At 38.8% G+C, this 13,025-nt stretch overlaps 1 non-coding gene across 1 annotated transcript; it reads left to right on the top strand.

Annotated features, from left to right (window-relative positions):
• Nucleotides 1-11,226: 11,226 nt before the first annotated feature.
• Nucleotides 11,227-11,417, top strand: LOC142461859 (U2 spliceosomal RNA). Its single transcript, XR_012787039.1, has one exon. It is a non-coding gene; the product is annotated as a U2 spliceosomal RNA (small nuclear RNA).
• The last annotated feature ends 1,608 nt before the right edge of the window (nt 11,418-13,025 follow it).

Raw genomic sequence — 13,025 nt, 5'->3', positions numbered from 1 at the left:
CAATCTAGAGGAGAAAACAACGGGACAGTTGGTTTTGGGGGAACATGGGAGAGTGGGAGGTGAGGGAAAGGAAGTGAGTGTTAACAAACCCAGGGACAAGGAAAACAGCAAGTGATCCAAAATCAATGTCTAGGAGGGTTTAGGAGGCCTGGTAGGGCTTGATCAAGGGCAATGTAATTGAGAGGAATTACTGAAATACAAATGAAGGCTGAACATGATAGTGAGACAGGAGGAAAGTCAAGAGAAATAGAGAAAAGAACTAGGAGGCAAAGGCATTTATAGAGGTCTAAATATAGGCATGTATATGTAAATATATTTATATATGACAATAAGGAAATAGATCTATGTGCATATATTTGTAGGTTTAGTACTAAGGTAGCAAATGGACACTGGGCCTCTATTCAAGTACTCCCTTAATGCAAGAACACTTTGCTCTATTAAACTGGCATTCCATAATGCTCGCCTTCCCAACAAAATTGCTGAAAATAAAATGGGTGCATAAGCAAATGTGGTGAAGAAAGCTGATGGTGCCTGGCTATCAAAAGATATAGCACCTGGGGTCTTAAAGGCTTGAAAATAAACAAGCATCCATCTGGTTCAGAAGCAACAAAGCCCACGTGGAAGAAACACACCAGCCTGTGTGATCAGGTATCAGGCATCAAAGAATGTAAAAATCATATCATTGTGAATGAGGGGGATTGCAGACTGGATACCCAAAGCCCATCTGTGAGCAACTAGATATCCACTTATAAAAGGGTCATGGGGAGCAGATGAGCCAATCAGGGTGCAGTATAACACTGATGAAATATACAACTTCCCTCTAGTTCTTTAATGCTTCCCCCACACCCCCCGTTCCCGTTCCCCCATTATGATCCCAATTCTACCTTACAAATCCAGCTGGACCAGAGCATGTAAACTGGTACAGAAAAGATCTGGAAACACAGGGAATTCAGAACAGATAAACCACTTAGGACCAATAATGAAAGTAGTGATACCAGGAGGGCGAGGGAAAGGTGGGGAGAGAAAGGGAGAACTGATCACAATGATCCACATAAAACTCCCTCCTTGGGGGACAGACAAGAGAAAAGTGGTTGAAGAGAGACATCAGTCAGTGTAAGACATGAAGAAAAAAATCTATAAATTATCAAGAGTTCATGAGGGAGAGAGGGTGGGGGAGGGAGAAGGAAAATGAGGAGCTGATACCAAGAGCTCAAGTAGAAAGAAAATATTTTGAGAATGATGATGGCAACAAATGTACAAATGTGCCTGACACAATGGATGGATGGATGGATGGATTGTGATAGGAGTTGTATGAGTCCCCAATAAAATGATTAAAAAATATTGTTTTATAGTCTAAGCATTCTGTTGGGTCATATTTATTTGGAATGGGTACAAATATGGATCTCTTCCAGTTAGTTAGCCAAGTAGCTGGTTTCCAAATTTTCTGGCATAGATGATTGAGTGCATCCTGTGCTTCATGAGCTTGTTGAAACATTTCAATTGATATTCTGGTAAATCCCAGACACTTCCCTTTGGCTAATGCATTCAGTGCTGTTTGAATTTCTCCCTTCAGCACCATTGGTTCTTGCTCACATGCTACCTCCTGAAATAGGGAATTTGGATTATTTTTGGCTCCATGAATTCTTTCCATCTTCTCTTGATGCTTCCTCATCATTTAATATTTTACTCATAATATTTCAAGATTGTAACTCAAGGCTTGAATTTTTTTTCTTGAGTTCTTTTAGTTTAACATATGCTGAGGATGTTTTTTGGGGTTTCTAATTCTAGTTCTTGGCACAAATAATGATAATATTTGGCTTTATCTTCTAGAGATTCCCTTTGAAATTTTCTATTCAGCTCTTTTGGACTTTATCATGTGTTCCACTGGACTAAGCGATTCTGCAAGTTTCAGAGGTTCTTCTGTCATCCACTTTAATGCTTTCTTCCTTGTTTTTGTAATGACTTTTTGTTTTCCTTGTGAATAATATTCTTTTTGTCTTCTCACAGCTCATCAGGTCTTGTGTCCTTGAGTTTAGTACATCAAATCTGTTCTTGAGAGTTCCTCAAAATTCAGGTGTGATAGACTCAAGGTTGCATTTGGGATTCTGTGGGCTTGTTTTAATTTTATTCAGCTTTAACTTGAACATAAATATGAATAATTGGTGGTCTGTTCCGCAGGCAACACCTAGCCTGGTTTTAGCTGCTGATGTTGAGCATCTCCAGTGATTCTTCCCACATATGTTGTCAATTTTATTTCTGTGTATTCCTTCTGAGAAATTCATGTATATAGCTGCCTTTAATATGTTGAAAAAAAGTAACTGTTAAGAACAAGTTGCTCATTTTGCAAAATTTCATCATGCAATTTCCAGTGAGATTTTTCTCACGATGTCCATATTTTCCCACTACTGTTCCTTCCTCTTTGTTGCTGAATTTTCTATTCCAATGGTTAATAATCCTTATTGCATATAGATTGAATGTTTGACCAATTTCTGACTGAAGTCTTTGATTGAATTCTTAAATGTCTTTATCACTAGTTTTTGTGATTGGTACATAAATTTGAACAATAGTTGTACTGATTGGATTTCCTTGACGTGAATAGAAATAATCCTATTACAGACATCAATGTACTTCATGATGGATGTTGCAATGTTCTATTTGACAATGCATGCTGTGCCATTGATTTTGATTGTCATATCCCTGGCATAGTAAATCACATTTTTTTGCTGATTAAAAATGGACATGAATACCTAGGGTATGGATCTTTTTTAGTTCCATTTCCTTTTGACCACTTCCAATTGTCCAAGGTTCATACTAAGCACATTCCAAGTTTTGATCATGAGAAAATTTTTGCAGCAGTTTCTCTTTACCTTGTATTGTGTCTCACCATCAAATGAAGATCTCAGAAGCTGTACTATCACTTGCTTTACCCAACTCATGGCACCATGTTCAACTCCATTCTGAGAACGCAGCTCCTTCAGGCACATTTTGAGTGCCCAGACCACAGGGGCCCATCCTCTGGCACTGCCTCTGACAATGTTCTGCTTCGCTCACTGGGGCTTCGGTGTCTGGTGTTTCAAAGCTGGGATTAATGGTTATAGAGGCTCCTTCCTCCAAAGTGGGTGGCAAGTTTTATTTTATTTTTATTGTCTGTTCTTCGTCTGGTAACTCAGCTGAAACTTTTTCACCATGGGTGATTTAACTGGTATTTGAAATACCAATGACATACCTTCTAGCATCACACCAACACACAAGTCCAAACAGTATGACTAACTGATGGACGAGGGGTGGAGAATCTATAATTTATGACTGAGTAAGGGGGGGGAGTGAGTTCTTTTATAGATAATACAATCACAAAAGACCTATTGATTTCATGACATTAACAGAGATAAATGAAGTGATGAATAAAACTATGATTACTTTGAAATACTTTGTTGGAAGACAAATATGGTCGTTTTTTTGTTTGTTTTTTGTTTTGTAGTTAGTTCAAGGATCATTTGTTGGCCTTTAGGAGTATTTTCCAGTCCCGTCCGTTGGCCCCAAAATCCACCTTCAACATTCTCTGGGGACCTTGCCACACCATTCCCTTGCTTTTCTGGTGCACTCCCCCAGTGCTTTGCCTCAGTGTGGTGGGATCAGGTCGGGCACAACTCCCACACTGTGTCTCCGGTGCTGTCCCTCGGAGGGCCATGGGTCAGTGAGGGATGCCATGTCTCATAGTGGACATGTGACAAATATGTTCTTATGAGCAGTTTGTTTGCAACTCATTGTGAATGGATCTAATTAGGCATGGTGTTGGTTATCATAAAGTAGTTCATTTTCACATCACAAATACACTTTACTAGAAAGTAAGAAAATTAAAAATCAAAAGCTGTTCATTAGTAAAAGTTGAAACTATTCCTTTTTTTTTCCAGAGATGAAAATATTCTACCAGAGTGCTATCAGAACTAATAAGGTAGGTAATTGAGCAACGTTTCCAAGTACAAATTCAACACACAAAAGTCAATCTCTTCCTCCTTTTAAAAGCACTCATTGGGCCTAATGCCAGTGACACAGATTAAAAAACATCACTTTTGGGTAACACAGCAACATCTCGTGTTGTTCAGCTTCAATCGTTGATGTGACAAAAATACCCCCCTTGGGTACCAGAGAGTGATCCTGGTTGGGAGGTTTTGAGCTGGGTGTGGGGGAAATGTGGGTGGAACTGTGTAAACCTATAAATGGCCCCCAAAACCAATCTTCTTGTCTACATTCCTGTACAGGAGCCAAAAATCTATGTATCATCTCTGTGAAGGGGACCAAAGGTCGGCTGAACAGACTGCCTGCTGCCGTGTGGGTGACATGGTGATGGCCACAAAAAGAAAGGCAAACCCGAGCTCAGAAAGAAGGTGCATCCTGCAGTGGTGATGGGACAACGGAAGTTCTCTCAGAGAAAAGATGGCGCTTTTCTTCATTTGGAAGATAATGCGGGGTCTAGTAAACAATAAAGGCGAGATGAAAGGTTCTGCCCTTGCAGGACCCCTGGCAAAGAGTGTGCAGACTCATGGCCCAGAATGGCGCCCACTGCCGGCGCCACTGCGTGATTTTTCCATAATTGGAAAAACCTCCAACCACCCTGTTAAAAATTATTCATCACCATCCCCCCCACAATTCTAGCTCTTCTCTATATAACAGCAATAATTAAGTTAAATTACGGGAAACTATTTTTATAATAACAGCTAAAATGATAAAGTCCTTAGGAATAACCTTAACCAAGCATGTGAACGTATATGACACTAAAAACTATAAACTGTTATGAAAGAAAATGAACAAAACCGACTAAAACTCCTTACCATGTTGTTATCAATGCTGACTGATAGCCACCCTATAGTAAGGAATAGAGTTATCCTCATGGGCTTCCAAGGCTGTAACTCTACAGGAGTGGAAAGCCTTTTCTTTCTCCCACAGGCGGTTGGTGGTTTCAAACTGCTGACCTTGCAGTTAGAAGCCCAGCACTTAACCACTGTGCCACCAGGGTTCTTCTAAACAAATTATAGAACAAAATAAATGGTAAGGCACTCCATGTTCATGGATAGACTGGCTCGCTGGTGCTATAGATTTAATAATCCTCACAGCAGTCTATCAATTCATTGCAAGTCCCATCAGAGTTCCAATAGTCTTTCCTGAAGAAGTTGAAAAGTGAATACTCAAATTGATTTGGAATAGAAAGGGGCCTTATATAGTCAAAGCACTCTTCTAGAAGAATATGTAGTAGTACTCTAGCTACCTGATCTCAATATACATTAATATTGTCTGTTTCTGGAATGCCAGTGCAATATAATTGTGGTAGTGACACAATCTCATGTCAATTTGAGGGTATTAAGAGGGAAGGGGTGGAATCTGGCCTGTCAATCAGGTCACAGAGTGATGATGCCTCCTTGTGGGCATGGCATTCTCATGAGGATTCTGGGAACTTCCTCTCACTCTCTCTGCCTTCACCTTCCTGTTGACAGCCATGTGGAGGCAAGCTTAGACCTGAGCAAGCCACAAGGCAGAGACCTGTGCCACCCCCGTCGGGATTTCACACCCCCTGGATCCACAAGACTTGTCTCCTACCAACCTGTGATCTTCCTGTATTCTTCAACAGTGTGTGTGCCTATATTTAAGTGTGAAGAGAGATTTATGGACTAGTATCAGACTTAAGAGCTAATATCAGGCTTTGGGGCTTAATCTGGACTGGGTGTGATGTTTTCTTGATATACAATTACTCTTTAATAGAAAACTCTTCCTTATACATGAGCGTCACTGGGTTTGTTTCTCTAGTAAACCCAGACTAGCACATTAATCAAATACTCAGAAATAAACATATACATTTGGAATCACTAACTGATTTGGCCAAGGGAGTTGAGTCCATTTATTGGAGAAGGAAATTTCTATTTAATAAATATAATTCCATATCCAAAGTCTTTATGTAAAAGATTGAAACTAACTCTGTACCTCACAGCACATACAAACACTAATTTAAAATGTATCTGGGACAGAAGTGTACAAACAAAAACCTCAGGTATTTGGAAGACAATACAGGAATATTGCTTCATAACTTAGTTTTTAACAGTGTTTACCCAGATATAGTAACAGATATAATACCAACAATAAAAACTACCAAGAGCTTTTATGTACATTAACTTTTTTGCACATCACAAATCTTTGTCAATAAATCTAGAGATCTCCTGGAAATTGGACCTTTCCATCGCCCGAGTCTTCAATATACTAGGGTCTTCTTAGCTTCAGGACAGTCAGTCAGCATGGAGAGTTACTGTGGAGAATGAGGTAGAGCTAGAGCTGGCTGACTCTGAGGTTAATTATTTCCATTCCTTTCATTGATCAGCAGTCAGTCTTAGTTGTTGTTGATTACTGTCAACTTAACTTTAACTCCTGGCAGCATTACATCTCTAACAATTCTGATCATTGATTTGAGCCCTCTGTTGATGTTGTTATGAGGTAACCATCCAACCTAGGGGCCTCATTTTCCAGAAATATTGCAAACAATGATCTGTTGTGACCCATTCATTCTCATTGGTTTATGATCACAAGCAGATCCCTAGTCCTTTCTTACTAGTTGATCTTAATTTGGAAGTGCTACTGAAACCTGCCAACCATGACTGAGTGCTAGTGTTTGAATTCCCAGTGTTAAAATATGCATTAATTATGTCAACCTGGAAGATGCCATGGTACAACACACTCACATATAAATGGTAGAAGACCAAGTCACCTGACTTCATTATAATCAGCAAGAAGGCTGGGAAATGTCTGTTTATGACACTTTCTAAGGATAAGGAAAGGAGATTAGGACATGCCAAACAAGCTTAGAAACAACCTGAGCGTGTATTTTTCCAGAGATGTATGTTCCCTATCCTCAACTTGACCGTATACTTCATAAGGGCAACTTCATGTTTTGGCTTGTTTGTGCTATTTTCTCATTATAGGGGGGAGTTTTGCACATGATAGCCACTCAAAAAAATCTTTATTAAATGAAAATTAATGCAGCCTTTTATTCTTATCTCTTGCCTTCCATTTGTCTAAGATGTGATCATTGACACTAGAACCAAAAAAAAAAAAAAAAAAGCCAACATTCAATACACCCCAAATTAACTGACATGAATCTGAAGTGCAGTTGAAAGCCAGCCGCTTGGGATCACCCTGATTATGCTTTCCATGGGTTTTCATTTGATCCTTTTTGGTCACACGCTGACATCAAGCTGCTGCAGACGTGAAGTGCCCCAATTTCTTCTAACCATTAAATGGAACATGGGGATATTTAACTTGATGTAAAATTGAGACAGTCTAAAATTGTTATTAGAGTTTTGGTTATTGAATTTCTTAGTTATCTTAATGGTAAACGTTTGGGCCTGAATATTGAATTTTACTGAGCAAAGCATTAAAATGTTTTTATATTTTTCAGAGAGTTTAATGGATTATTTAGATTTTTTTCATGATTTCCATGATAAAGTTGGCTATTTTCTAAACTGTTTTTCTTTTATAGGAAGAAGAAAAAAGGAGAAAGAAAACCCTAGAACACATATGCTGTCATTTTCACAAAATCACCAATTAAAGAGCTGCTAATTGTTATCCTGCTCATTCCACTTTGACTGCACTAAGAAACAGAAAACATTAATGAGAGCAAATATATAGTCCATTGTAGGCACCAAAGTCAAAGGTTAATATCTTAATTGCTAGCAAAAACATTGGAAGTTCAGACCAACTAAAGGCTCTTTGAAAGACAGGATTTTCTATCAGTTTCTGAAAGATTACAGCCCTTTAAGAATAGTTCTACTATGCACACATGGAATCATGAATAAGAAATGACCTGACTCCAAATTATAACTATATGTATATGTATGCATACGTATATATGTATATAGTTGTTATATATGATATATATCATATATGTATAGTTGTATATATAGATATAATGGCCTCTTGACCCAAAACTTCATAATAGCAACATATTCACAAAAATGAAGAGTCAGACATTTTTAACTTCATGCTTCTACATTGTGGATCATGTTTTCTCAATATAATTACTCTTTTTTTTTAATTACTCTTTTTTAAAACATTTTATTAAAGGCTCATACAACTCTTATCACAATCCACACATATATATACATCAATTGTATAAAGCACATCCGTACATTCTTTGCCCTAATCACTCTCAAAACATTTGCTCTCCACTTAAGCCCTCCGCATCAGGTCCTCTTTTTTTCCCCCCTCCCTCCCCGCTCCCCCTCCCTCATGAGCCCTTGATAATCCACAGATTGTTATTTTGTCTTATCTTGCCCTATCTGGAGTCTCCCTTCCCCCCCTTCTCTGCTGTCCATCTCCCTGGGAGGAGGTCACATGTGGATCCTTGTAATCAGTTCCCCATTTCCAACCCACTCGCCCTCCACTCTCCCAGCATCCCATTACTCTTTTAAAGCATAGAGACAAAGCTTATAAATGACTTCTTGGTAGATATGAAACCTTACTGCAGAATTGTCTAACACAGGAGAATAAGCCAAAATAGTAAGGGAAAGTATCCCTCAATATTGAGAAAGGTCTAGTTCCGAAGTGTGGTTAGCAAAAGTACCACAAAAATTTCCCAACTTGTTAGATACAGAAAGATTTCTCCCAAATTGTCTCCCTGAAATATAGGTCAAACCCAAGAGGCTGCTTGGTACACATGGTAAATTACTGTACACTGAGAGGTCACTGCAAGTAGGTCAGAGGTTATTCTCCTGAAGGTTATCAGCTGTCTTCTAGAGCAACCAGACTGTAGAGTCTGACTCACCCTAAACAGGGCCCACTCCCTTCTGATATTGTTCCCTTGAAGGAGAGCCCGAAGGCAAGCCTGGGACCACTCAAGGTTGGCTAAGATTAGGCTACCATATTGAGTCTAGGGCTCGCCCATCTTGCCACATATGTACCCCTATTCCCTCCCTTTACTATTGCGTGCACACCCCTAGGTTATCCCCCTCCTATTGCTTGTATTGCCTACGTTACAACCCCTTCCCACAACATAGGCCATAATCTGAAATCAGAGGGCTTGCATGCCACCAAAGATATATAAACTTTGGTTAGAAATGAAACCACATGAGAGCTCTCTCCTGCCCTCTCATCTTCCATCTCCACATGTACCCCCAAGAGTAGCTGAGGTGAGCGTGCTACTATGAAATGTGTCTGAATTGTTTATTATGTCAATTTAGACTCCTAGCTCTCAGAAAATCCAGAGAGCTTTGTATATCATAACCTTATGATTGCACCTACCGAACCTGCAATTAGTTGTGCGGGGATGGCTTCCCCCACACCAACTCTATTGCTGAAGATCCACAATATTAGAGCAGCAGACTTTAAGGGTATTTGCTTCAAAGCATGGCTTTCCAAGATAATTCAGGCAGATTCAACCAATTCCCTTTCGAAGCAGGTTTACTCTTCTTGATGAAAATAGTTATTCATAAAGTTTATGAGCAGTAAGTGGATTGCAGTCACTGAGAGTATCACAGTGACATGCAAACAACACCCCAGAAACATGTCTGGGAACAAAGAAGGAAGAGGACATGGGAGACTGGTTTATTCCATAATGGGACATCAATAAATTCAGTGTTCACCTATCAGATTACCAGTATAGGTCTTTAGCACATGCCTAAATTTTAACTGTTAGTAAGTAAAAATACCTCTCATTAAATCACTAGATTTTCCCTCTTGGATATGACTGAGTTCATTAATAGTTGATTCAAACAGCAGTACTGGGTCAGGTTGGTATTGAAACAAGATAAACTGGGAGATTAACAATAGTTATAGGGATATCCTAAGGTTTTGGTACTCAACCTGTGGGTTGTGACTCCTTTGGGGGTCAAATGACCCTTTCACAGGGGTCGCCCAATTCATAACTCTAGCAAAATTACAGTTATGAACTAGCAACAAAAATAAGTTTATGGTTGGGGGACATCACAACATGAAGAATTGTATTAAAGGGTCACGGCATTAGGAAGGTTGAGAACCTCTGTAAGGGATGCTGTTCCTGCTGCACTGAAAGCATTAGCCCCAAACAAGACTCCAGGAATTACTGAAATGCCAATTACAATGTTTCAGCAAGCTGGTGAAGCACTGGAAACACACACTCATCAATGCCAGGAAACCAAGAAGACAGCTACTTGGCCAACTGACTAGAAAAGACCCATATTTGTACCTGTTCCAAAGAAATGTGACCCAAAAGAATGCTCAAACTACAACAATATCATTTATATAATATGCCAGTAAGAATTTTCTGAAAATCCTCCAACAATAGTTGCAGCAGTAGAATGAGAGAGATCTGCCAGAGATTCAGGCTGGATGCATAAGTGGGTGTGGAACCAGTGATTTTATTGCTGATGTCAGATGGATCTTGGCTGAAATCAGAGACTATCAGACAGGTGTTTACTTGTGTACCACTGACTGTGCCGAAGCATCTAACTGTGCGGCTCATAATCACTATGGATAAACTTGAGGAGAATGGGAATTCCAGAACACTTCATTGCACTTCTGAAGAAATTGCACATGCACATGGTTTATTTGTGAGAATGTAAGAAAGGAAAACCACAAGGTTCCAAATCAAGAAAGATGTGTGACATCATATCCTCTCACCCTATGGATTACATCTGTATGCTGAGCAAGTCATCCGAGAAGCTGGCCTATTTTACAAAGAATGTGGTACCAGGAATGGCGGAAGGCTTATTAACAGCCTGTGGTGTACAAATGATGTAACTTTGCTTGTTGAGCGCAAGGAAGAGTAGAAGCACTTGCTGATGGAGATCAAGGAGCGCAGTCTTCAGCGTGGACGGGAACTCAATGTAAAGAAGACCAAAATCTTCACAATTGGACCAATACTCAACATCAAGATAAATGTAGAAAAGGTTGAAGCTGTCAAGAATTTTGCCTTGCTTGGATCCACAGTCAATGCTCAATCAATGCACAATCAATGTAAGAAGCAGTCATGAGGTCAAAAGATGTGTTATATTAGGTAAATCAGTTCCACAAGACCTCTATAAAATATTGAAAAGCAAGGATGTTACTTAGAGAGTTAAGGAGGGTCTGACCCAAGTCATGGTGTTTTCAGTTGTCTCATATGCATATGAAAGTTAGGCATTAACTAAAGAAAATTGAAAAAAATTGAGGCATATGGATTGTGGTGTTGGCAAAGTATATTCAAAGTACCATGGACTGCAAAAAAGGACAATCATTTCTTGGCCTTTTGACTAAGATCAAGTGGAGCATCTGTTCTTATCAGTTTAATATCTGATATATCCTCTATCCGAGGACAATATATTAAATGGATTTTTGGAGCAGGGAGATGGAATAGGAGCTTACTCTGTCCACTCCACACATCGATCTGGTATTGCAGCACCTCCAGGAATGGCGTACCCCCTTCGGGGGATAGTAAAAAACAAAAAAAAAGCAATCTGACTGAAAAGCCTACTCAGAGTGCTCTTTAGAGGAAAAGGTGGGAAGGCTTTGTCTCACACCCTTTGGATATGTTGTCAGGAGAAGCCAGGCCCTGGAGAAAGATATTACATGGTAAAGTAGAGGGACAGAGAAGGCGGGGAAGGCTCTCAATGGTAAGGGTTATCATCATGGCTGCAAGAATGGCCTCAGGCATATGAACAATTAAGAGGATGGCATAGGACCAGGCAGTGTCTACTTCTGTTGTGCACAGGGTCACTGCGGCGTGGAGCCAACTAGATGGCAGCTAATGACAACAACCCAAGGAATGATGCAGATGGAAAGCAAATGATAGCTTTTAAATTGGTGGCAACACTTCCTTGAATTCATGTATGCTGTTCTATATGTATAACATATAAATTTAAAATGTAACATAAATTTAAGAGAGAACCTTCAAATGATAGCTAAGAAATGAAATAATATAAGTATATAAGACATTTTCTTGTGAAAATAACATTTTCATGAGAATTATAATACTGCCACCAAGTAAGTATTTTCTAAATAAGAACTTTTAATTAATTTATTGTATAATCAGAATACTTACAGAAAGATATCCACAAAGAGTTACCAGAAATTCTAGCCATAGATTAGATGAAGACTTAGAATAACAGATATCTTTCCTGATATCAGATTAATTTTGTTAGAAAGCTGATGATACTAGAAATAGTTTTACTGGTAATTTTTTTGAACATACACCAACATTCAATTGTCTGAATCAAAACAAACTATAAACCAAACATATGCCCTTGTTCAAACAGAACAATGGGATACTGAATGGTTTATAATCAGAGAAAGTATGTATCAGGGTAGAATCCTTTCATCATACTTACTCAATTTGTTTGCTCATCAAATAATCTGAGATTCTGAACAATATGTCAAATAATTCGGCACCAGGATTGAAAAAAGGGTCATTAATAACCTACAGTATGCAGATGACAAAATCTTTATTCTTGAAACAGAAGAGAGCTTCTAGCATTTACTTATCTAATTCAAAGACTAGAGCCTTCATTGTGGATTAAAGTTCATACTTCATATTTCAACTAAACTACTTCAAGAAAGCAAAAACCTTCTATATTAGAACAAGCATCATCATTATCAATGAAGAAAACATTGAAGTTGTCGAAGACTTCATATTGCTTAGATCCATAATCCACATTCATGGAAGTAGTAATCAAGAAATCATATAACATATCACATTGGACAAATCTGATGCAAAAGACCTCTGTAATGTGGTAAAGAACATAGACGGAGCTTTGAGGAGTGAGGTGTGCCTAATCCAAACTATGGTATTTTCAGTCTTCTCAGATACACATGAAAGCTGGATAAAAAATAAGAAAAAAACCAGAGGATAATTGATGCATTTGAATTTTGATGTCGATAAAGATTATGGACTAGAACATGGATTTCAAGAAGAACAAATCAATCTTGGAAGAGATAGAGTCAGAATGGTCCATAGAGGTAAGGATAATTAGACTTCATGGCATGTACGTGGGAAAATTGATCAGTGTGTTAGACCAGGCTAGACTAAAGAAATT

Source organism: Tenrec ecaudatus, chromosome 11 (genome assembly GCF_050624435.1).
Source record: "Tenrec ecaudatus isolate mTenEca1 chromosome 11, mTenEca1.hap1, whole genome shotgun sequence".
In the NCBI taxonomy this organism is placed as follows: Eukaryota; Metazoa; Chordata; class Mammalia; order Afrosoricida; family Tenrecidae; genus Tenrec; species Tenrec ecaudatus.
Note: the sequence above shows the minus strand (reverse complement) of the source record. Positions and strands in the feature narration are given on the sequence as shown.